The 22,982-nt window shown below is 42.1% G+C and overlaps 1 protein-coding gene across 1 annotated transcript in view; it reads right to left on the bottom strand.

The window, feature by feature from the left end:
- Positions 1-22,982, bottom strand: part of LRRTM4 (leucine rich repeat transmembrane neuronal 4) — a 527,460-nt gene that overhangs the window by 160,021 nt on the left and 344,457 nt on the right. The gene's annotated exons all lie outside the window — the stretch shown is intronic.

Genomic DNA, 22,982 nt, shown 5'->3' with positions numbered 1-22,982 from the left:
GGGCAGACTGAATTGCCCAGCGGTCACTTCTATCGGATATGACCCAGTGACTGGTCAGTGAACATTTACTCCATTACAGACTCCCACTATGCATTTACTAAATGATTGGAGACATTTTATCACATCGGTAGGGGTCAGGTTCTGACTTCTCGTGTTTTAAGAACTGCTTTTGAATTCTTTTACCTGCTTCCAATATAAAAATATAAAAATCAGCGCCAGAGTAACTTCACCAGTGACTGAGTTGACTGAGAGTGAGCAAAGAAGTATAAGTTGTTTTTCTGTAATTTCTACCAGCACCCCCTGCCCCAGTCGGAAAAACAGCCATTGCTAGTCTCCAGCACCTCATCTTTGGTTCCTCACATGGTTTCTCACCTCATTTCCGGCCCCCAATATGACTCCACTGCTCATCTCAGGTCCGCAACATAGCTTCACATCTTACTCCTGTTCCCGTAGCATATCCCTTTATTTCAAGGTCTACAAAATGCCTTTTCATCTTCCCATTCCTTGTCCCCAGCATGGTTCCCTATCTCATTCTTGGTCCTTAACACAGCTTCTCATCATGTTCCTCATCCCATGCATGGTTTTCTATCTTTCTCCTGAATTACAGAATTCCTCCCCAACTCCTTTCACCAAATTCCCAGCACAACATTCCATCTCATCCCTGGTTCCCAGTATTGTTTCCTCCCCTCATTTTTTGTACCCAGCATCGCTTGCCATCTCATCCCTGGTTCCCAGTATAGCTCCCTACCCTCATTCCTTGTACCCAGCATGGCTTCTATATCATTTTTCCCTTTGCAGCGTGATTTGGTCTGCACCCTCCTCATCTCTGACAGCCTCCCTCCTCTTGCTTCTTATCCAATGATGCTTGATGGTACTGTAAATACCTCTCCTGCTTTACGGAGCACAGTATGGATTTGCTTGCAGATTACTCAAGTCACATAGAAGTCCAATGTGAGTTTTTTTTTAAATGGGCTTCAAATTGGGAATTTAGCTTGAAAAGTGGTCTTTGGTCAGGTAATGTCTACCCATAGATCGGAACTTTTGCTATCCATCATGGTACAGATCTGTTTCTGCTTATAGCTGGCATAGATTGGCTTTTATAGGGCAAAGGTAACCAATAATTTTACCCAGTGTTCTTTATATTTAGACTGGCGTTGTTCTTTGTACATTTCAACTGCAGTATTATTGAAAGTTTCATTATCAGAGAACATCTTTCAAGGTCACTTGGCTTCGAAAGATGTGTCAAGGTCAATTATTTGAGCGGAGAGCAGAGGTACGCCAGGCCATCCATTGAAAGAGATAGCAGTTAGGATTCTATGAGGAGTCCACGGGCAGGGCTTCCAGGCAGAATTTTGGTGCCAATTCTGTAGTGTGACTAGGCCCTTAAAGGGCAAACCAAATTACTACAGCACATGGAGATGAAACTTTTTGAAAAAATAAATAAATAAATAATAAAAAAATAAAAAAATTGTGTGTTTTCGCACCATTCACTCAACCCTTTCTATTATTTTCTGCAACTATCCTTCCTGTAAAGGATGACGTAAAGTCCTGAATGTATGACATGTACTGTATGCCTGCTTGGTACTTTGCACAGTTGTGTTGTCACAGACTACTGGGTATAGCATTACTGACTGTAGTTACTGAAAATTAAACAGACAAGGAGGATAAGAAGGTAAATCATGTAGATACAGCTTATGATGGATGCTGTAGTCATGTTCCATTTACACTCCCTCCTCTTGTTTCCATTTCATTCATTCACAAAGTCATCATCTTAGGATGTGATGAGATATTAAATGTTAAAATTGACATTGATGAATTATTAATTGGATGTAGCAATTATGAAATGTGTGAAAAGAGACAATAAAACATGGGAAGATTGCCATCTAGTTTACCAAAGCTGACTCGCGAAGGACATGATTGTATGTACTGTAGATCTTCAGTGAAAAACAATGCCGAGGTGGGAAAATAAGATAATAAGTGGCGCGAGCACGAATACGTGACCGCAAATAAACATTACAATTGACTAGCACTGAGGGTCATTTCACTATGCTTATAAGCATGTCTTCTTGGTTTCCTACCGCAATGCTAAATCATAGTTGCGTGTTACTGTTCATTGAATATTTCCCATGTATGTGTGTTATAGATAGGGAAATTATCGACGATGGAATGGAGACAATCTATATGGAGCATGGCGAAACATATTGGTGCTCTGTGATCAATGGGAAAGTCAAGAGTCAACGTCTTCTGATCCTGCCGATGAAGGGCGACCATCATGTTTCCTCTATATGAATTATACAGGTACATAAAAGTGGCTCTGCTGGAGAATGACTCCATAGTTCTCAACTTTCTAGACTTCTGTTGAGTTCTATTTAGGCATAGAAATAAGAGCTTTGTCTTAGTGGTTTGCAAGTACATCTCATAGCAATGACTGGTAAATGTGACCCTTCTGCTGCATGCGTCAAAAATGCGGGACATCTAAGGCTGGCTATGTCTTACAGATAATCTACAAAGCCTCAATCTGACCCAAAAGTGGGTAGGGTTTTAATGTTCTTTGTTAAGGAGATATGGAGTCCAGACAGCATGATAGAATATCATCTGCAAACATTGTAGTGGCTCAAGAGCTAACATGAAACTAAGTAGGGAAAGGGGACATCCTTGTCATATACCTCTATGAAAAGAAAGTTATTGGAAGAAAAAAAAAAATATTCTCGTGTACTTGGACTTTCTTAATAAATTTAAAGGATGGGAATCTATATGCAAAAATTAAGGCGGGAAACGACTGTGTATAGCTATGATGACACTATATAAAAAAATGGGACGCTAAACAACCGTTTTTTTCGATTTATAATTATCTAAATTGAAGTCAATGGAATGACTGCAGCCCAATACACATGGGGGACAATTATGAAACTTACAGCAGGGGCATACACCAGGGAGAAGGCGCAGATTCACCCTTCCTCCCCGGCGTACGTCTGCCTTACCCCCCGCTCTTGCTCTTACTGGGTGCCCCGATGTTGCTGGTAAGTGGTGAGAATGTAAGACAACCACATTGGGGTTTCAGTCAGTCATATGTAATGATGCTTTAGACAATGACCTGTAGTCATAAACTCTGTCCAGAGAGGCCTAAAAAATATAAAGCTTAGAATCATACTTAAATCATAGCATCTAAAAGAGGATGCACCATCAGGTACAACCTTTTTTAATCTTACCCACAGATAGATTGGCCCGGTTCCCGTGCACAGCACCGTTCTATAAACGGGTACCGGGCCAGGTTGAAGCAAAGGGGGGCAGGCCGGCCCACCCCCAGGGGGAGGAATCCCCATTAGAATGAATGGAGCCGCGTCATAGAGGGGAGGAAAATCTGTACACGAATGGCGCCGTACACGGGAACCGGGCTGCAGTTCAAAAAACGGGTCACAGCACTGGCTTCCTCGTGATGGCGCTGAGCTATCCGTGGGTAAGATCAAAGAGGATGTACCTGATGGTACATCCTCTTTAAAGGGGGTTTCCTGAACTTTAATACTGATGCCCTATTCTTAGAATAAGGCATCAATATCTTATCATTGGAAGTCCAAGTCTTCACCTTCAGATGGTTAAAGAGTACACTGTACTGCATCCTCTTCACTTTCTACCTGCATACAATTGCTTTCACCTTTATTTGGTATTGCATTTTGGTCCATTCACTTCAGCAGGATGAGCTGCAATACTATATACAACCACTACAAAATGGCACTGTACCTGGTAGGAAGTGAAGAAACAGAAGCACATGGCCCCTTCAATTAACTGATCAGTACTGTGTCAGGAGTCAAGCCCCCACCCATTGGATGTCAATGACCTATTATACGCCATCAGTATAAAAGTCCTGAAAAGCCCTTTAATCAAATTAATAAATATAAAAAGCATAAGTGATTGTATTACGTTTGTTGCATCGGCAGGCATTGTCCTATTTCCATATATATTCATTTACGACTTAACCAACTTCTCCACGCCTGTAATACTCTTATCTGTAGAATTTTTTACACTGTCTTGGAGAATAAGCACAAGTCTACAATCTATCCTTTCTCCGCCGTCTCCCCGCCAATCTGTCTAGAATAATGTCCTTTCGTTTTTCCCCGATACGTTTCATAAAGAACTTGTTTGTGGTGTCTATTCATTACAAGGGATGAATACATGTCTAGCAACTAAAATTGGGTTGCTTAGAAACATGCCGAATATTAATTAAACAGTTCTCGCATACCAAGCCAGGGGAAAAATGAATTTGTAGGTAGCAATTTGGTTCCAGCTGTGGGTTGAAAATAAAAATGGGCTTTTTTTTTCCAAAACAAATGAGAAGGTTGTATAAAAAGGAAACGTCACAGACATCCTGTACATAGTTTTGGTTGAAGGGGTTGAAACCAGCTTGACAATGTAGTAGCTATTTACAGAAAGGTATGCTAGGATAATTATGAGGGGACAATTATCAAGACTGGTGTACTCATATGCCAGTTTTAAATAAAGCCCCACCCTCTTTTCCCTGGACGGGTTCACTAAGAGGCATATATTGTAGCTCTTAGTAAGGATGGCTGGAGAGGAGCAGAGAGAAGAGGCGCGCGAGCCCTCCCATAGGCAGCCTGTATGACACGGAGGCTGGCGGGAGTACCGTCGTGGAATTCCGCCTCTATTAACCAGTGTGAACTGGCCTGTACATGGTGTACACCAGGGATGCACATTGAGAAATGTGCCCCAAAATCTTTGCTTGGGAGGGTTGGAAATAAATGCACATTATTTAAAAAAGAAATCAGAATTCTTTTTCCAAAGCACAATGGATGCTATATTCTTCAATTGGCACTGCATTCTGTTGGTATCAGGATAAATGTAAATGGTCATTGTTGTTATCATAAATCAATGGTAAAAATGAATACATTGTAATGTATCTTATCAGACAAAAGTGTTATTTTCAGATAGAGAAATTTGGCAAAAAAAAAGAAGACCTGGAGATTGCGCTCACGACCGAAATGCGTTATTATTTGGACCTAATAAATTATCTTATAATGTGAATATTGGCATCCCTATCATCCTTTGGTGGTGAGTGAAATATCCAGGTCATTTTTCTTTTTTGCCAAATTTCTCTACCTGAACATTGTGGGTCCTCGTATGTGGAGCCCGGGCAGGACCTGTTGTGACAACTGAAACTTTCCCGAATTGCTGGGAGGTGTGTTATACACTTCATTTTACGTGTCGATGGGTGTTGTGGCTCTGTCTCCACAACCCCAGAAGATGAGCAGTGATTTTATATCCATCACCCTAATATCACCCTATATCCATCACCCTAATTTATCTCTGCCTAGAGATACTACTCTATGAGGCGCTCTGCCTTTGTTTTGTTTTCTGTTTCTAAAAGTGTTGGAAGGGGTTGAAGTGAGTGCATAGAAGAAAGAAGCTGGTGAAAGACACAGAGCTACTTCACAAAAACTACAGTGAGTGAATGATAAGGTAGAACTTGATTTTAAGCTTAGACTGCTTACTACTTCTCTGTAATGTCATGCTGCTTCTTAAGGTGTGTACATAGACACAGAAGACATAGAATAACAGGATCTTCTCTTCTGCATGTATGCATTTTATGGGAGATGTCATAAGCACTAAATATAGGTTTATAATGGTCATAAATGCTTCTCCTCGTGTACACACACAAGACAGCTTATACTAAAAACAGTGCCTAAGTTCTCTCATCTCTAATGGCCATAATGATTATGTACCTAGGTGGGCACAGTATATCGCAGTGGCCAGATGTAACTTGGGGATCTCTATGTACAGTTCCTAGATACCCCAGGATCCAGGATTTTGTTAGTGCTCTTCAGTGCCCCCTTTAGCAGGGACAGCTGATGTGTATTGCTGGACTGCCTCAGGTTACGCACATCTACGGCTGGTCTCATACACAGTATATGCATGTAGAAAAACATTGTTCTTATATTGTACATAATATTTCAATAATAATGCATGCGAATGGTTAAAAAAACAAACAAACCATAAATTGCAAATGTTATTTCCAGATTATTCAGACTCTGTAAATCATGGTGTAATCATATTTCTGCTGAAATGGGTCATTTATTGTACTGGGAACTGATATCATGCAGCCGGTTGATAAGCAAGAGGTCAGTCACCATCAAGTCGCTATCAACTCATGAACCATTAACATTTGATCTGTGCTCCTGGCGCCCCTCCCTGACTCCCTTGTCAGCTCCCCTTTTGTCCACATTTCATATTAACTAAGAGACTGTCTCAGACCGGAATTTAATTAGAAGGGATTTTGAGCTCCTGGAAGCAGCAACGTCCACCAAAGCTCATATCTCATTACTGTCTCTGCTTTCTGCTGGAATCTTTGTAGAATGGGAAGTATTATCCCTTCTACAAAATGATGTTTGAGGAAGGATTTTGTGGAATTTATCTGGGGCCTGCAGAATAGATGTGTGATGGGCATCGGCATCCTTTAGGACTTCACTAGTATAAGCTACACTGCTCACCATGTCCTTCAGCCAATTGAAAATGTGGCTTATTATCAAGTGGTATGTCATCTAAAAGATGCTTCTGGGTCTGAAGTCTTCTCATTATCTGTTATGTCCGACAGACCAGATCTGTAGACTTCTGTAAAAGGACGTTCATAGAGGACATTGCAGAGAACTACAGATGTGTCCATCCTTGCCTTTCCCTTAGTTAAAGTTTTCAAATACTTAAAAAATCCATGCAACACAATACAAAACTTCATTTAAACAGAACTCATAGAGAAAGGCAGTATATATACATGTAGTGACAGTGTCAGGAAATCATGTCATCGAGAAAAGTTGGTAATCTCACATTTTAATTTAACTTGATTTCTCCATATGGCTTATTCATTTCATATGATGTAGATTGGTGTCTGATGCTTTGACCCCACGGAACCCTAAGTGACCCTTAGAAAACCCTGGAGACTTTGTTCAGAGACAACACCGCTCTTGTCTGCAGTTTGGGTGGGGTTTTGCAGTTCATTTGCATTAAAGTGAATGGAGCTTAATTGCAAACCACCCCTGAACTGGAGACAAGAGTCGTGTTGTCTCTTGAAGTAAGTGGCCATGGTTTTCTTACAATGGGTAACCCCTTTAAGGCTGCCTAGCCATGTTACTATTGTAGAGTAGTTAGAGTTAAGCACATATCGAGTCAGCCATAGGCTGTGTCCATGTTTTCCAGGACTTTCTAGGGCTGCAATCCAACTTTGTCACCCACCGGTAATCAAATGCTGAGTGATCCATACATGCTTGGGTCGCACTCATCTCTAGAGGTAGCCAGTCCTGTACTAGAGTGACAGCTTTGCATTTTAGTCTATGACATTGGAATATTTAAATGTTTCTATGGAGAGTATTCTCATAAAAATATCCATGTATGTGTGGTCAAAGTTCAGAACCCCAAATATGCCTATCCTCGAATGCTTTCTTCTATATGTCTTGATAAATCGCTCGTTCCACAGTGTGAACTGACAGGGTTTTCTGCAGCCGCTATTCAATGAATAGCGGCCGCAGAAAACTGAGATGTCAGTTGTTTGCGGCGCCCCTAGGGATCACGGCCGGAGTGTATACTATGTGTATACGCTCCGGCCGGGATCCCAAAGACAGCAAGGTAACATATATTTTTGTAAAAAAAAGTCGTACAACAGCCGTGGTTGTACAAAAATATACTTTGTGTGAACATAGCCTAACGCTGCATCCTATGTTAGCGTGTGATTCATAGTGTTAATACAACAATACAAGTTCTGGGCAGCAACTTCATAAGGGTTAGTGGTAGCCCATATATCAAGTGTTTCCAAAGTGTGACCAAACAAATAGCACAACCTAAGCCTATCTCTAAGTCTCCACATAAACTAATATGTAGTAAGTTCACATAGGAGTTGTACAGGATTAGAAAAAAACATGGCTGATTTCCTCTAGCCACAGCGCAACACCTGTTCATTGCAGCTCAGTCCTATTCACATCAATGGAGCTGAGCTGTAGTACCAAACACAACCTTAGGGAAGGGTCTGCACCGTGCCTAGTAGAAAGCAGCTATGCTTTTATCATCCCTCTACGACCATTTTAACATTTTCAGTACCATAACACTTTTACCCAAGTAAAAAAACATTAAGCAAGTTATATCGCAGAACACTTTAGTACGAGCCAGTGTGAAATGAAACCTTATGTACATGTAAAATTTCTCTAGTATTGTCACAAAACACAGATACAGTACATTTTGCATATTTAAAGGGGTTGTACAGAATAAGATAAACCTCTTTTTCGAGAAACAGTGCCACCCCTCTTCAGAGGTTGTGTTTTGTATTGCAGCTCAGCTCCATTGAAGTAAATGAGGATGAGCTGCAATACCACATACAACCTGTGGCTAGGGGTGGCGTTGTGCAGGGAAGAAAGCAGCCATGATTTTCTAAGCCTGTCCTGCTCCTTTAAATATTCCCAACCATAGACTTCATACTGTTACCCTACTACATAAATAAACCAGCTCTGTCATACAGTACCTGTATTTCATGCAGTCTAGAGTCAAGAATGGTGTCCTTGACTGAGTTTGCTGATAGGAAACCTGCTGTGTATAAAGAACTATCTCCGCCTGGAATCACAATTATCATATCTCAATTATCTGAGGATCTGAGAAGCTACTGGGACTATTCCCTATGAATGTTATTAGCTGAGATTATATGTAAGTAACCTGCAATGTCTGGGGAGAGTCTGGATTCCCCACACTTACAGGATGATCCCTCAGGTTTAGTTCCTTCATAGCAAATGACAGAAAACAATGTTTGTTTAATAGCTTACATTCTGTTTTCATGACGAATCCCGCAAACCCCTGACAGTGAATTATTATCGTTGTGTATTGTAGCTTTGAATTGCTAAGAAGTAAAATATCTATCTATCTACTATCTATCTTCTATCTATTTTCTATCTATCTATCTATCTATCTATCTATCTATCTATCTATCTATCTATCTTCTTCTATCTGTCTGTTATATATCTATTATCTTTCTATCCATTATCTTCTATCTATCTATAGTATCTATCATCTTTTTCTTCCACAGTACATCTATCTATGTATCCATTCATCATCTCCTATCAATCAATCAATCAATCAATCATCTCTTTATCTATCTGTTATCTATCAATTATCTATCTATTATCTATCTATCTATCTATCTATCTCCTATCTATTATCTATCTATCTATCTATCTATCTATCTATCTATCTATCTATCTATCTATTTACAGTATGTATGGATGAACTCTGTTATTGAATGTATGGATGAACTCTGTTAGAATTATTCTCAGGGACATCCAAGATGACATGCCAAAGCTACACTGCATTTTTTTTTGCAGAACTTCTGATGGAATTTAACCATTAAGTGACCACAACATTGCATACTAGTCATATTGCTACGGATGCCATTTGTATCTCAATAGTTAAAAAGCACTCTTGAAGTTTTAATTATTGTTGCTTATATATTGTAGCATAGGCTATGGTTAAAGGGGAACTATCAGCAGGTTTAATTATTGTTGCTTATATAATGTAACATAGGCTATGGTTAAAGGGGAACTATCAGCAGGTTTAATTATTGTTGCTTATATAATGTAGCATAGGCTATTGTTAAAGATGAACTGTCAGCAGGTTAGACAGGTCTAACCTGCTGATATGTCCCCATTGTGCAGGAGACACTGAGGATGAAGATATGTCTCTAATGTTCATCCTCCGCTTCATTCCGGTACAGGTAATTGTTTGCTCCGCGGTCCGGGGAGACTGCTAGGAGCACTGATCGGCCAGGGGCAGGCCGGATCATCAATATGGGGGCCGAGACAGTGGAGCAACTGACTAACTGCACCAGAACGGGTTGCAGGTATATCCCAACAGAGTTCATCAATATATACAGTAGATAGATAGATGAAGGTAAGAGACATACCTTCATCCTCGGCATCTCCTGCTCAATAGGGACATATCAGCAGGTGAAATTCTAACCTGCTGATAGTTCTCCTTTAAATAATATTTGTATAATAGGGTGTATACTTATTCTAGTTAGGGGTACATGCGTGGGTTAACTGCCATCTTGAGTCTTATTTCCCCTCTAGTTTGGCTTTCCTCCTGCAGCCTACATATCCCATGATGCCTCTGGCTTTGCAGCGACTAAGGGGGTGGAATTTCATCACAGAACGTATTTTTAGTTATATGTAAGTAAAGTAAGTGATAGATAAGTGACATAAAGGTTCTCTACCCTGGGCTGCAGAGTTATACACCTCCTCTGATCACATTGCTTGCCTATAGATTATGTAGCGTGTCCTGTTTAATGCAGCCTGATACGGCATAAACAAGGTGAAATAACAGGGCCAAAAAGAGTCAGACTAGGAGTTGTAGTTCTGCAACAGCTGGAGGGCTGCAAGTTTGATACCATTGCTATAGAGTATCTTATGTGGTATAGCTTTAGCAGGTCTCTTTTTGTCCCTGTTACTTTATCTTGTTCGTGCAGAATTAGGCCATGTTCACACACAGTATTTTTGCTCCGTATTTTGGTTAGTATTTTGCAACCAAAACCAGGAGTGGATTGAAACCACAGAAAGGCTATGTTCACACACTGTTGAAATTGAGTGAATGGACATCATTTAATACCAAATAGTTACCATTATTTTAAAAAACGTCCGTTATTAGCCATTTAATGACATCCATCCACTCAATTTCAGCAATGTGTGAACATAACCTTTCTGTGGTTTCAATCCACTCCTGGTTTTGGTTGCAAAATACATAGTAAAATATGGAGCAAAATACTGTGTGGGAACATAGCCTCAGGCTGCATTAAACAGACAGGAAGTGTGATCAGGGGAGCTGTATAACTCTGCAGCCCATCACTGTATAGACCTAATATCAATGATTTCTTGGTTTCTTGGGAATGTATACAATCTTCCCCAGCAGGCTAGACATGGATAAGACATAGAGATAAACAAAGAGAGTGAGGATAGATGAGGAGGAGTCTGAGTTGGTAGGAGGAATCTGGTAGTAGATTATGTAACTCTGTAGTTTACAGGACATCAGTAACATAGGACAGACTAACCTCTTCTCTACATATAAAGCCATGTCATTTTCTGGCAGGTCAGACTGTTGGTCATGTGACCCAGCTGCAGTCATGAAATGTATAGATACGGCTGAGTTGGGATGAAACAGATGACACTGCAGGAATAATGGGGCTATAGCATGCTTTATATTGATATAGCCCATAGCCTTACACCCAAAATATAAAACTTGCCATATGTTAGCGAGTCACAATTCTGAGAAAATGACGGTATTAACATCAGTTTCTGAGGAGCTAAATGACACCTCTTCCTGCTGCCACCACTAAAGAAAAAATGGCAATTTCTCTGTACGTAAATAAAACATAATCACTAAACTTTGGCTGACACTCTTCCTTCTCATTTACTAGGAAATAGTCAGTTTTATATTTTGGCAGAAATTCTCTTTAGCGACTTTAAAAGACTTTTTAAGGCAAATGGACATCATGGAAGGCAATCCCCCATACGAGAACCCTCTTTATTAGGAGGCCACTAACAAGGAGCACTGGTGGACCAGGCCTACTGGTCAGCTAATAATTTATATGTATATAGTGTAATACTATATATTGGGTGTGTAGCTGTGAATCACAGCTGGTAAATAGGGGTTTCAGAAGTCAAGTCAGAAGCAAACAGGAGACGTTGTTTGTGTGGCCCGGCCACTCCATTAGTTGTGTTGCCCGGCCACTCCGCAAGTGAGCACCAATATCTCCGATCTCATGGATGGACAAACATCAGATCATGTAAAAGGACTCTTAAACTAACTCTGATCCCAGCTGATAAACCCCTAAGATGACCACATCACCTAAGTGGATTAACAGAGGAGAGGTCTGTCACTATAAACCTATTTATTCTCATGAACAAAACAGATATCAACAGGTGCTGATAGGTTACCATACAATCCAGGGACCTAGGAATTGTCCCTTTAGCAGCTAAGTATGTAAGCCCAATACAGGCTGCCTGTAAGTGCTGTATATAGCACTAACAGGCATAATACCCTACAATTAGAGATGAGCAAACTTTTTAAGGGTGCCTTCACACCTACCGGATCCACATCGGATCTCACTTCTGCGGATTCGAAGCGAGAACCGCTGCGGATCCGGTATCAATTCACGCCTATGATAGCACATATTCGCAGCGGGATTGACATCCCGCTGTGAATATGTGCTTTAACTCCCTGGTACCCGCAGCCCCGCCATTGCATCCTCCATCCCCGGCGGCGGCACATCCCCCCCCCCCATCCCGGCAACATCCCCCATCAGCTCATCTCCGGCCCGCCGCCCCGAGCATACATTACCTGCTCGGCGGCGCGGCTGCAGTGAGGCTCCCGGCTCCGGTCCCGCTCAGCGGCGGGCTGGGGGTGGGCTGATGGGGGGATGTGGCCGGGATGGGGGGATGCTCCGGGGATGCGACGGCGGGGCTGCAGGCACCAGGGAGTTAAAGCACATATTCACAGCAGGATGTTAATCCCGCTGCGAATATGTGCTGTCATATGGGTGAATTGATACTGGATCCGCAGCGGTTCTCGCTTCGAATCCACAGAAGTGAGATCTGCTGTGGATCCGGTAGGTGTGAAGGCACCCTAAAGGGGTTATCCAGTGCTACAAAAACATGGCCACTTTCTTCCAGAGACAGCCCCACTCTTGTCTCCAGCTTGGGTGGGGTTTTGTTGCTCAGTTCCATTGAAGTGAATGGAGCTTAATTGCAAACCGCACCTGAACTGGAGACAAGAGTCGTGTTGTCTCTGAAAGAAAGTGGCCATGTTTTTGTAGCACTGAATAACCCCTTTAAATGTTCATCAGGTTTGCCTAACTTTAATGTAAAGCTTGGGTACGTGCCGAAGCAAACTTTAAGGAACCGCACTAAAACAGCTCAACGCCTGCAGGTTTTTAGCTGTTTTAATGCGGTTTCTAAAGGCCGCTCTTTACATTTACATGTCAGCGGTCCCTCTGGGTCCCTCTTCTCCGGTCCCGTCCCAGTGTCTTCTATGTTAAAGGCCCGCTCAGCCAATCACAGGCTGATTAGGACGAGAGAGCATTATTGAATGTGAGGGCTGTCACTCTTGTCTCCAAGGTGATAGCCCACTCAGCCAATCACAGGCCCCAGTACTGTCCCATTCTAATCAGCCTGTGATCAGCTGAGCGGGCTGTCACTCTTGTCTCAGGATCCTGAAGGCAGCCAATATATAGTACCATTAACAAACAGCATCTTATGTTATCCAAAAACCACATGTATATAGCGATATATAAAAGCATAAAATGTATACAATGCCAAAGTAGTACATAGTGGAGTGGATACCAAAATATAATGCCAAACATAGTCGATTATAGCTCTATGCAAAAAGTAATTTGAAAGTGATACATAGCATTAAAATTAGGGATGGTCCGAACCTGCCGAGGTTCGGATTCGTACGAACCTGAACTCTCGGCAATGATTCCCGCTGTCTGCCTGCTCCGTGCAGCAGGTGGATACAGCCGGAGGAGCTCCGGCTGTATCCACCCTCTCCACGGAGGTGGAAGATAGCAGGAATCATTGCCGAGAGTTCAGGTTTGTACGAATCCGAACCTCGGCACCATCCTCGGACCATCCCTAATTAAAATAAAACTGCTACTGCTAATAGTGAGGGGGGGGGGGGATATATATATATATATATATATATATATATCACCTAAATAATATAATACTTCTATACTGTTTTACTTCATACTGTTATTAGGTCTGGGGTGATAGACCAGGGTTGGCATCCGTCTTAGCAGGGACAGGTGATGCTTCACAGGTTGCACCCTCCTACGACTAGCCATGGGCAGATGTCACAATGACTAATAGACGACTGCTCCTATGTGACAGCCCTTAGCCACAATGATCAGAGACTACACATGTAAGGGATACAGAATATGTGTTATATTTCCAACAACCATTCTCCTTGTTTTTATTGTTTTTTTTTTCCTTCCAAAGCTCATCCCATAATGATAAAGCTATCAGTCTGAAGCATAGCCGCAATTACGACGTGTATCAAACTATTTCAAGGCAAGTGTCAGCTCTCTGGTGTCTAATGAGTTACATAAACTGCACATTGAGAAAATCTACAAACAGCTTTTGAGATCTGTCAAGTCTTTTAGCAGACAGAGAATGTTTTTGGCACGCTCATCCCTTCCCGATAGAGCCAATCGGCTCTTCTCTCGTGCTCCATTTAATTAACACACAGATTTGGCTGGATATTTACCTAGGGTGAAAGCAATCAAACTATTGAGAAGAAAAATAAAAAAAACCCCAAAAAACTACCTGCCTTTCCAAGAAGCCTTATTCCTTATCAGGTGCCAAAGAACAGGAAGATTTGTTATTCTCTGATTGTTTGACACTTTTAATTACCGGCAGGCAGATTTCTGGGCTGAATGCACATGCTTTATTGTCCTTAGAACATGTGCCGTTTCTTTCCCGCACCCTCCTTAAGGAACATTGTATTTCTCATGACTGGAAAAACAGACGAGCAATGTGGAATAGCAGGGGGGAACAGATGAGATGCTGCCTATGAGCAGAAGTGACAAGCTGGAGATACTAGTTTATAAACACTATTTGTTACCGTATCCTTCCATGCTACTTAATATTGATATTCTTTGCCAAGGTGTTAAGACTGATGTACATGTAGATAGATAGTTGTCGGCTGAATGCTCATTCGGTTAACAGCTATCTCTCCTGACATCCTATACACTTGTTTGCCAGGCTTGGCTGAGCATGTTCCATTCTGATTGAGGAAAGGAGAGTAAACTGCTGCCAGACACCTCTGGCGGGGGGATAGCTCCTCTGAGAACAAAAGGAAACCCAACATGATTAATTCTTCTGTCCCCAAAATCTGTTGTTAGAGGCTCTCATACACATTGCAGATTGGGCAGTGGTGTCAAAGTAGCGTTTGGGCAACACGTTGTAAAAATTATAATCCAGTGACTCCAGTATCAATGTTTAAAGTGGTGAAAGGTTCAAAGCAAATATACTTTTTCATTGATGAAAAAAGAGAAATATCTAGCGGCACTCACCATAGAAACCACCTTTATTTCATGGTGTACACGCAAAGCAGAAATATAGAGGACACTCCCTCCCGGGAGCACCATCCCTTCACGCCCTCTCTGGTGTAAAATGGTTGTAGGCCGGGAGGGAGCGCCCTCTATGTTCCTGCTTAGGATGTATAATATGAAATAAAGGTTTCTTTGGTGAGTGCCACTAGAGATTTCTCTTTTATGATAATACCATATGGACTATGCATGACAGCTGAGCACCATCTACACCACAAAATTGAATGTGAAGTCTACTGCCTGAAAAGGTGTCAAATTGCATGCTGGGAGCAGTGGTGATGATGAAATCTACTAATACTACTAATCTCTAGTGGGCTATATTTTTTCATTGGACACACATAAAAAAATCAATGCATTTTGAGCCTCGTAATGGCTCTTACTTATGGGAAAGAGCCTTGGCTAGATTGGAAAGGCTAGTTTTTTTCTATGGATTAGACTTTTGCATTTAACCTTACCCCATTTTGGACACTGATGCTGGAGTTCTTGATGTTCAATATATGATTGTCGATTGCCAAGCTGGTCACCCACCCAAATTACTAGACTAGATGCCTGGACATGAATGTATTTTTGCTTCTTCAAACTTTTGTTTTATTGTAATGTGTATGGCCACCTTTAGCACTAATCTAAGTCACCTAGAAAGGATATGGTTACACCAAACACTAATAAGGTCACTGCCCTCAACAATGGTCACAGTACGGTATAATTTTAACACATAGCAGATTTGTTGCTGAATTTTCATTAATGAAGCACAAGGATTTCAAAGTTCCCTTCATCTGATGGGACAGTTTATAAAAAATATTTTCTACAAATCTGCTATGTGTGAATACACCTTAGAACTAGCCATGTACACAGTAACCTTAGCATTACATCAGCCATAAATAGGGCTTCCATAAAAGTCTAAATTTCCTTATGCCTTGCATATTGATGTACAGTATACAAAATCTACTTGGAAAAAATTGTGGCACACTTTTCCCCCTGTAAGCTGTCAAAATCATGCGGTCACCATAGTCACCAACAGTCTCGGTTTTGCCCGGGGCTGTCCTTATTTGTGAGGTCCAGTCCCTGAAAAATAATGTCCAGTTATGTACCAGGAAGCATAGAAGGGCATAAAGGTGCCCAACATACTATTTGAGGGCCCAGTCTGGGCCTAAATATTTAATGGGAGCACAAAATAGGCATCGCTACAGTGTGGAGCACTACAGATGGGGAGTTTGTACAGAAGTGAGAATGGTGCTGATATTGGGGTGTGTAATATGCTGGAGGCCTGATACTGCAAGCTATAATATGTTGGGGTCTGACACTGGTTTTTATAATATACTGGAGGCCTGATACTGTGGTCTGTAGTATGCTGGGAGGCTGATACTGGAGCCTGTAATATGCTGGGGGCCTGATACTGGGGTCTATAATATGCTGAAGGCCTGATGATGGGGTCTGTAATGTGCTGGAGGCCTGATACTGGGATCTATAATATGCTGGAGGCATGATACTGGGGTCTGTAATATGCTGGGGACGTGACACTGGGGCTATAATAACCTAGAGGCCTGATACTGGGATCCATTCTATGCTGAGGGCCTGATACTGGGGTCTTTAATATGCTGGGGGCATGATACTGGGGTCTGCAATATGCTGGGGGCCTGATAGAGGGGTGTGTAATATGCTGGAGGCCTGATACTGCGAGCTGCGTGCTGGGGTCTGACACTGTTTTTTATAATATGCTGGAGGCCTGATACTGGGGTCTGATACTGGGGTCTGTAATATGCTGGGGGGCTGATACTGGGGTCTGTAATATGCTGGGAGGCTGATACTGGGGTTTAAAATATGCTGGGGTCTGATACTGGGGTCTGTAATATGCTGAGGGGCTGATACTGCGGTCTGTAATATGCTGGAAGCCTGATACTGAGATCTATAATATGCTGGGGACCTCATACTGGGGTCTATAATATGCTGGGGATGTGACACTGGGGTCTATAATATGCTGGAGGCCTGTTACTGGGTTCTTTAATACCCTGGACGCCTGATACTGGGGACTATAATATGCTGAAGGCCTGGTACTGTGATCCATTCTATGCTGGGGGTATGATACTGGGGTCTTTAATATGCTGGGGGCATGATACTGGGATCTGTCATATGCTGGGGGCCTGGGATAATTCTGGGGGAACACTGGTGACAAGCCATACCCCCTGCAAACCGCACCCATGATAGGACACGCCCCAAAACCTCACCAGCCAGAAGCCACACCAAAGTGCCCCTAAAAAAAAATTCAAATGTTGGCAACTATAGGTTACACTTTAAAATCCTGGAAGCAGAGCTGACGAGAACTATGAGAAACTATATAAGAAATCAGCTTTATGTGCTGACAACAGACGTCATCTTCAGTTCAGCACCTGGACAGCTCCCCATTGCCATCCTATATTATCACATTAGAAGTGTTACTCACCCATAGTTCTTTAAGTCCCGACAGGGGGAAAACTTTTCCGTAAGTCAGTGAGTCCATGAAGATTACCTCTGCAATGTATAGAGTTGTGGGCACAGAACTATTACGCACTCGGCAGACTTCCCACACAAAGAACATTTCTCAAAAGAGACAAACTGGGAACACAATCCTTCACCATAATAAAGGCTGAGAAAAATTTCAAGGTGCTGCTTAGCTTAAGGCTTTCAGTGCAGTGTCTTCAAGGACCTGGCGCTGCAGTCTAGGTGACATTTAATGACATGTCAACATCTGCACAAAGAATTATTGATGTGCAATGTTAAAGAGGCACTCGGATTGCAGAGACTGCCGTACACCCAAACTGAAGTCCCATCTATCTCATCTGACATCAAAGTACAAGCACTAGAAAGTTTGAACACCTTTGAAAAGGATTCCTACTGAGGATCTGAGGGGCGCTGCATACTAGCTGCATCTGCTATTCCTTTGACTCTTTGATTTCCCTAAAGACCCACGATGATATCCCTGGAATTTTATAGAGAGAGAACACAGCCGAAATCCATCGAGCTATGATAAACTTTGGATTTTATTTTGTCTGCAAAAAAAAAATTTAAATGTCGATATGAAAAAGGAAGCGTCTGTTTTGTGGTGTGTGGAGTGATATGTTTGTGTAGGGCTGACACCGAGTACATGCACATAACCCATTTGACTCAATAGCAAACACGTTTCCCGAAAATAAGACACTGCCTTCTATTAATTTTTACTCAAAAACAGGCACTATGGGTGGAGATTTATCAACCTGGTGTAGAGTAGAATTGTCTTAGTTGCCCCTAGCAACCAATCAGATTTCCCTTTTTATTTCCCACAGATTCTTTGAAAAATGAAAGGTGGAATCTGATTGGTTGCTAGGGGCAACTGGGCCAACTCTGCTTTGTTGTTTGAAAAATCTCCCCCTATGTCTTATTTTCAGGGTAGGTCTTATTTCTCTTCCCCCTGGACCTCCCTGAAATACTCACAAGAAGGCATAAGCAGAGGGATGGGTAGGACGGATGGGACGTGCGTCAGGGTGCGGCGGGATGTGCAGAGGACGTGGGGTCCGATGGACCAGGCTGCCTGCGGCATCGGCTGTGATGTTCCTCAAGGGGTCACAGGTCCTGGGTGATGGCTGGTGGCAACAGGCGGCCTTACTTTGGGGGGGGGGCCCTAGTTTAGAGTAGGGGTGCCTTATTTTCGGGGAAAGCCTTACCTTAGGCTAGTTGTTGGGGTAGTCAGGGTGTCTTATTTTAGAAGGGTGTCTTATTTTCGGGGAAATATGGTAAGGCCATGTTCACACAACATGAAACACCAGCCGTTCTGTGACTGTCCGGGTCACAGAACAGCCGGTGTTAGCAAAGATCTGATCTTTATTTGTGCTGAATTAGGATGCAGGCGCATCCTTGTGCACCTCCATCCCAATTCACCACTGAACACAATAGAGAGTTTGCCTGTAGCCACACTCTCCATTGTGTGACTTGTCAGGCTTGTGCGGCCGCTATTGAATAAATAGCGGCCGCACAAAACTGACATTTCAGTTTTTTGTACAGCCACTAGCGATCCCGGCCGGAGTGTATACTATATGTATACAATTCGTCCGGGGTTCCTTCTAACCGCAGTGCATGTAGGTTGTGTATTAATCACGGCCCTTGTGGCACATCGGCGTCAACGGCCGTGATTAATACACAACTTACCTTGTGTGAACATAGCCTAGTAGTGTATATAGGCATTTTAAGGAGCACAACTTTGCATAAAATAGTCTACTCAAATATGCCAAAAGAGACTCAATATAAAGCACATAATAAATTTTGGTTAGGGGTGAAGAAACATATGGGTACTCCTATTCTTTTGTTTAGTTTTTTAATCAACTCATGTCAAACAGTTATACAGATACAGTATGTCATATTTAAAATCTCAAGTCTTTCAGTAATTACCAGCTGCTGTATGCCCTGCAGGAAGGCACCTAAAGGTCCTTGTGCTACAATAGATGACACCAGAGAAGTATATGGTAGCTGTGAACCTTATTAACATTTCTGCATTGGACCCAGGAGCTTCATGTAATGTTTCAGAATATATACACTATACAGGGCCAATTTTACTAAGTTTCAGTTTTCATTATTATCAACTAAAGAGTTTTGATGTAAATCCCCATGATAACATACTCTGTGTGACTACTGGAATGGTACTGTATATGAGGGAAGCATTGATTGAATACACTTTCAATGGTTACAGCATCACATATACAGTAATAGCCATTACCATCTCTGCCTGTGGGAGGACAGTGTAATAGCCCTCATATCTATAGATCTGTAAATAGGCTCAGAGACTATATAAGTGTATAGTCAGGGAGGCTGAACTGTGATCAAATCCATTATAACTTCCTGATCGGAAAGAGAAAGCTAACAGAAAGAGATAGCTAACTGTGGTAATGCTAGCTGAATTAAGAAAGAAAAAAAAATATGTGTTAAACTGTGTTACCTCGAAAATAAGACAGTGCCTTATAATTATTTTTGCTCCCAAAGAGGCGCTATGGGGGAGATTTATCAAACTGGTGTAAAGTAGAATTGTCTTAGTTGCCCCTAGCAACCAATCAGATTCCACCCTTCATCCTTCACAGATTCTTTGGAAAATGAAAGGTGGAATCTGATTGGTTGCTAGGGGTAACTAAGACAATTCTACTTTACACCAGTTTGATAAATCTCCCCCTATGTCTTTATTTATTGTCTTATCTCTCTCCCCCCGGCCCTCCACCCCAGCTCTCAACTTCGGCTCTCCGCCAGTCTCTCAACCCCAGCCTTTCCCCCTGCGCTTCGCCTGGCCTCCCCACGGCTCTCCCCCCCCCCCCAACTGTCAACCCCGCCTCTCCCCCCGGCTCTTGACTCCAGCCTCCCTTCAGCAATCTCCCCCCCCCCCCGGGGATACTCACCAACGTCCTCAGCATAGGAGTGAAGCAGGACCACATCAGCATCGGGACCAGGAGCTGAGGTCCACAAGTCGCAGGGGGTCGGCCTTACTTTTGGGGGTGCCTTAGTTTAGGGTGGGGGGTGCTTTATTTACAGGGGAATGCCTTACTTTAGGCAAGTTGGTAGTCTAGTTGGGGTGTTATATATATATATATATATTTATATATATATATATATATATATATATATATATGTTCTAACAAAATGGTTGACTATCTGCATAATGAGTATTTTCCCCCAAAACCCCATTAAGATTTCAGCTTTTTAAATGATTTGTCAGATTGATAGCTGGAAAACGTTTTTCCATACTGTACCTGCGTCAAATATATGGCTTTAATCCCTAAGGCTAAGGCAGAATGACCAGTATGGGGCATGTTAACTTGCGCTGTAGGCACATAAATCGGATGGGGAACTGGCCAAGGGTCACTTTAGTTATTTCTATTAAAAGGATGGGAGGATATGGAGGTGATTGAGGACTGCCCCTTCTTCTTCTTTCAGGATGATAGATGTGTTGGTATGAGTCACCATCAGAAAGTGGCTCCATTTTGATTTCAGCTCTGGGTCACCCGCTTCTCTGCAAGTGAGCAGCAAGTCTTGTTTTATGCTTATTGCAATGTCTAGCCTCCATCCTGCTTTCCTTTTTCCATTGCTTCCCAGGCTCTTGACCCTCTGCTTGTTTTCCTCCCTCTGCTTGTATTCTGCCTGCCCTGACCTTATGTCTGAAGCCGTTTCCTCTTGTCTCTGCCTGCCGCCCTTCATGTATTCCAAATGTAATGACTTCTCTTATGCTTTGTTTTGCTGTTCCGGGAAAATGGCATCAAGTTTAACTTCATTTTAATGACTGTGTGAACATCAAAATCTGCATAACAGCCACCTGTGAGCGCGATATTAAAGCGTATAGCGGTGTCATGCAGCGATCACATCTGTGCTCCGAGATAAGAAGGCGCAATTAGGGACCTATGCAAATGAGTCGTCTTCTGACCAACTCATTAACTCTTAATGTAATATACTAAATAGCAAAGAGTTTCATAGGTAAGGGATATATAACTAGAGCTACAGTATATGTTGGCAGGAAAGGGAACCAAGATACAGGTCACACCTAAAAGCTACACATGTAGCAGAGCTGAGCTTGCTAAATGCAAGATATATATATTTATTATACCCGTACCAAATTGCATATAGACCAATGCATCTACATTTAGCTATGTTTTAACTAAACCTATAATAAAACACCTTCTTAGGAAATTAGCAATTTTATTGACACTGACAGCGGAGTAATAAGGAAGTATTGATTAATAGATAGAAGTCCGGTGTCTGACCATGCTCGTTCATTGTGCCTTTATGGAAAGTACAGAGAAACCTTGGATTACAAGTAACTTGGTATGAGAGGTAAGTGAGCAGGTTTCCTTTATATGAGCACTCTGGGGGAGATTTATCAACAATGGTGTAAGGTGAAACTGGCTCAGTTGCCCCTAACAACCAATCAGATTCCACCTTTCATTTTCCAAAGAGTCTGTGAGGAATGAAAGGTGGAATCTGATTGGTTGCTGGGGGCAACTGGGCCAGTTTCACTTTACACCATGTTTGATAAATCTCCCCCTATGTATCTTGTATGTGGCATTTTTCATCGGAATTCTTCTTCGGATTCTTACTTTCTACTCCCATGTCTCCCATATACATTACACACATAGAAATGGAGATCCACAGCAATATGTAAGGCATTACAGAACAGTACTGACCAGAGCAGAATAGGGTGTTAATCATGTAGTGGGTGGGATGTATCACTTGATTCAGGCTGCAGCCATGTCAGTGCTGCGTTTACAAGGGGGGGATAGCAGGAATGGAGTCTGATAAGCAGGGAAAGATTATATTGTAATATAATATATCTTATAAGATATAATTTATCCTATAAGATATATTAAATTTGCTTATACTGTTAATTTCAGCAAAATCTGTTGACACGCCAGTGACCTTTTAAGGATAACATATAAATAACATGAATTTAACTGGTAGTCCGAGAATTTACACAAAGAGGTAGAAACAGAAGTGTAACTTAAAGGTCACCTGTCAGCAGAGAAACAGGTGTAATTAAACCTATGGCTAGATAGGAGTAGTCATCAGGATACTGGGCATGCCTTGTTATTTCCATAGTCCTTTTCAGCGTGGTATGCTGAGAACTCCTATCTAGCCTGTTTACACCCCTTTTTCACACTGACAGGTCCACAATGAAAAATCAGGACCACAAACTACCAAGCCCCATTTCTAACACTAGTGTTCCCATATGACGATGGGGTTTTAGGACCAGAGAGATAGCAGGACTTGGGTTTAATGATAACCTCTACAGTCCCTGAAGGCAGGAGCGTAGCTAGGATTTAGGGGGCCCCAAAGCAAACATTTTTAAGGGGCCGCCCCCCACCAA

This window comes from Dendropsophus ebraccatus, chromosome 1 (genome assembly GCF_027789765.1).
Source record: "Dendropsophus ebraccatus isolate aDenEbr1 chromosome 1, aDenEbr1.pat, whole genome shotgun sequence".
NCBI lineage: Eukaryota > Metazoa > Chordata > Amphibia > Anura > Hylidae > Dendropsophus > Dendropsophus ebraccatus.
The sequence above is the reverse complement of the archived record's forward strand: the minus strand, read 5'-3'. Positions and strand labels throughout refer to the sequence as shown.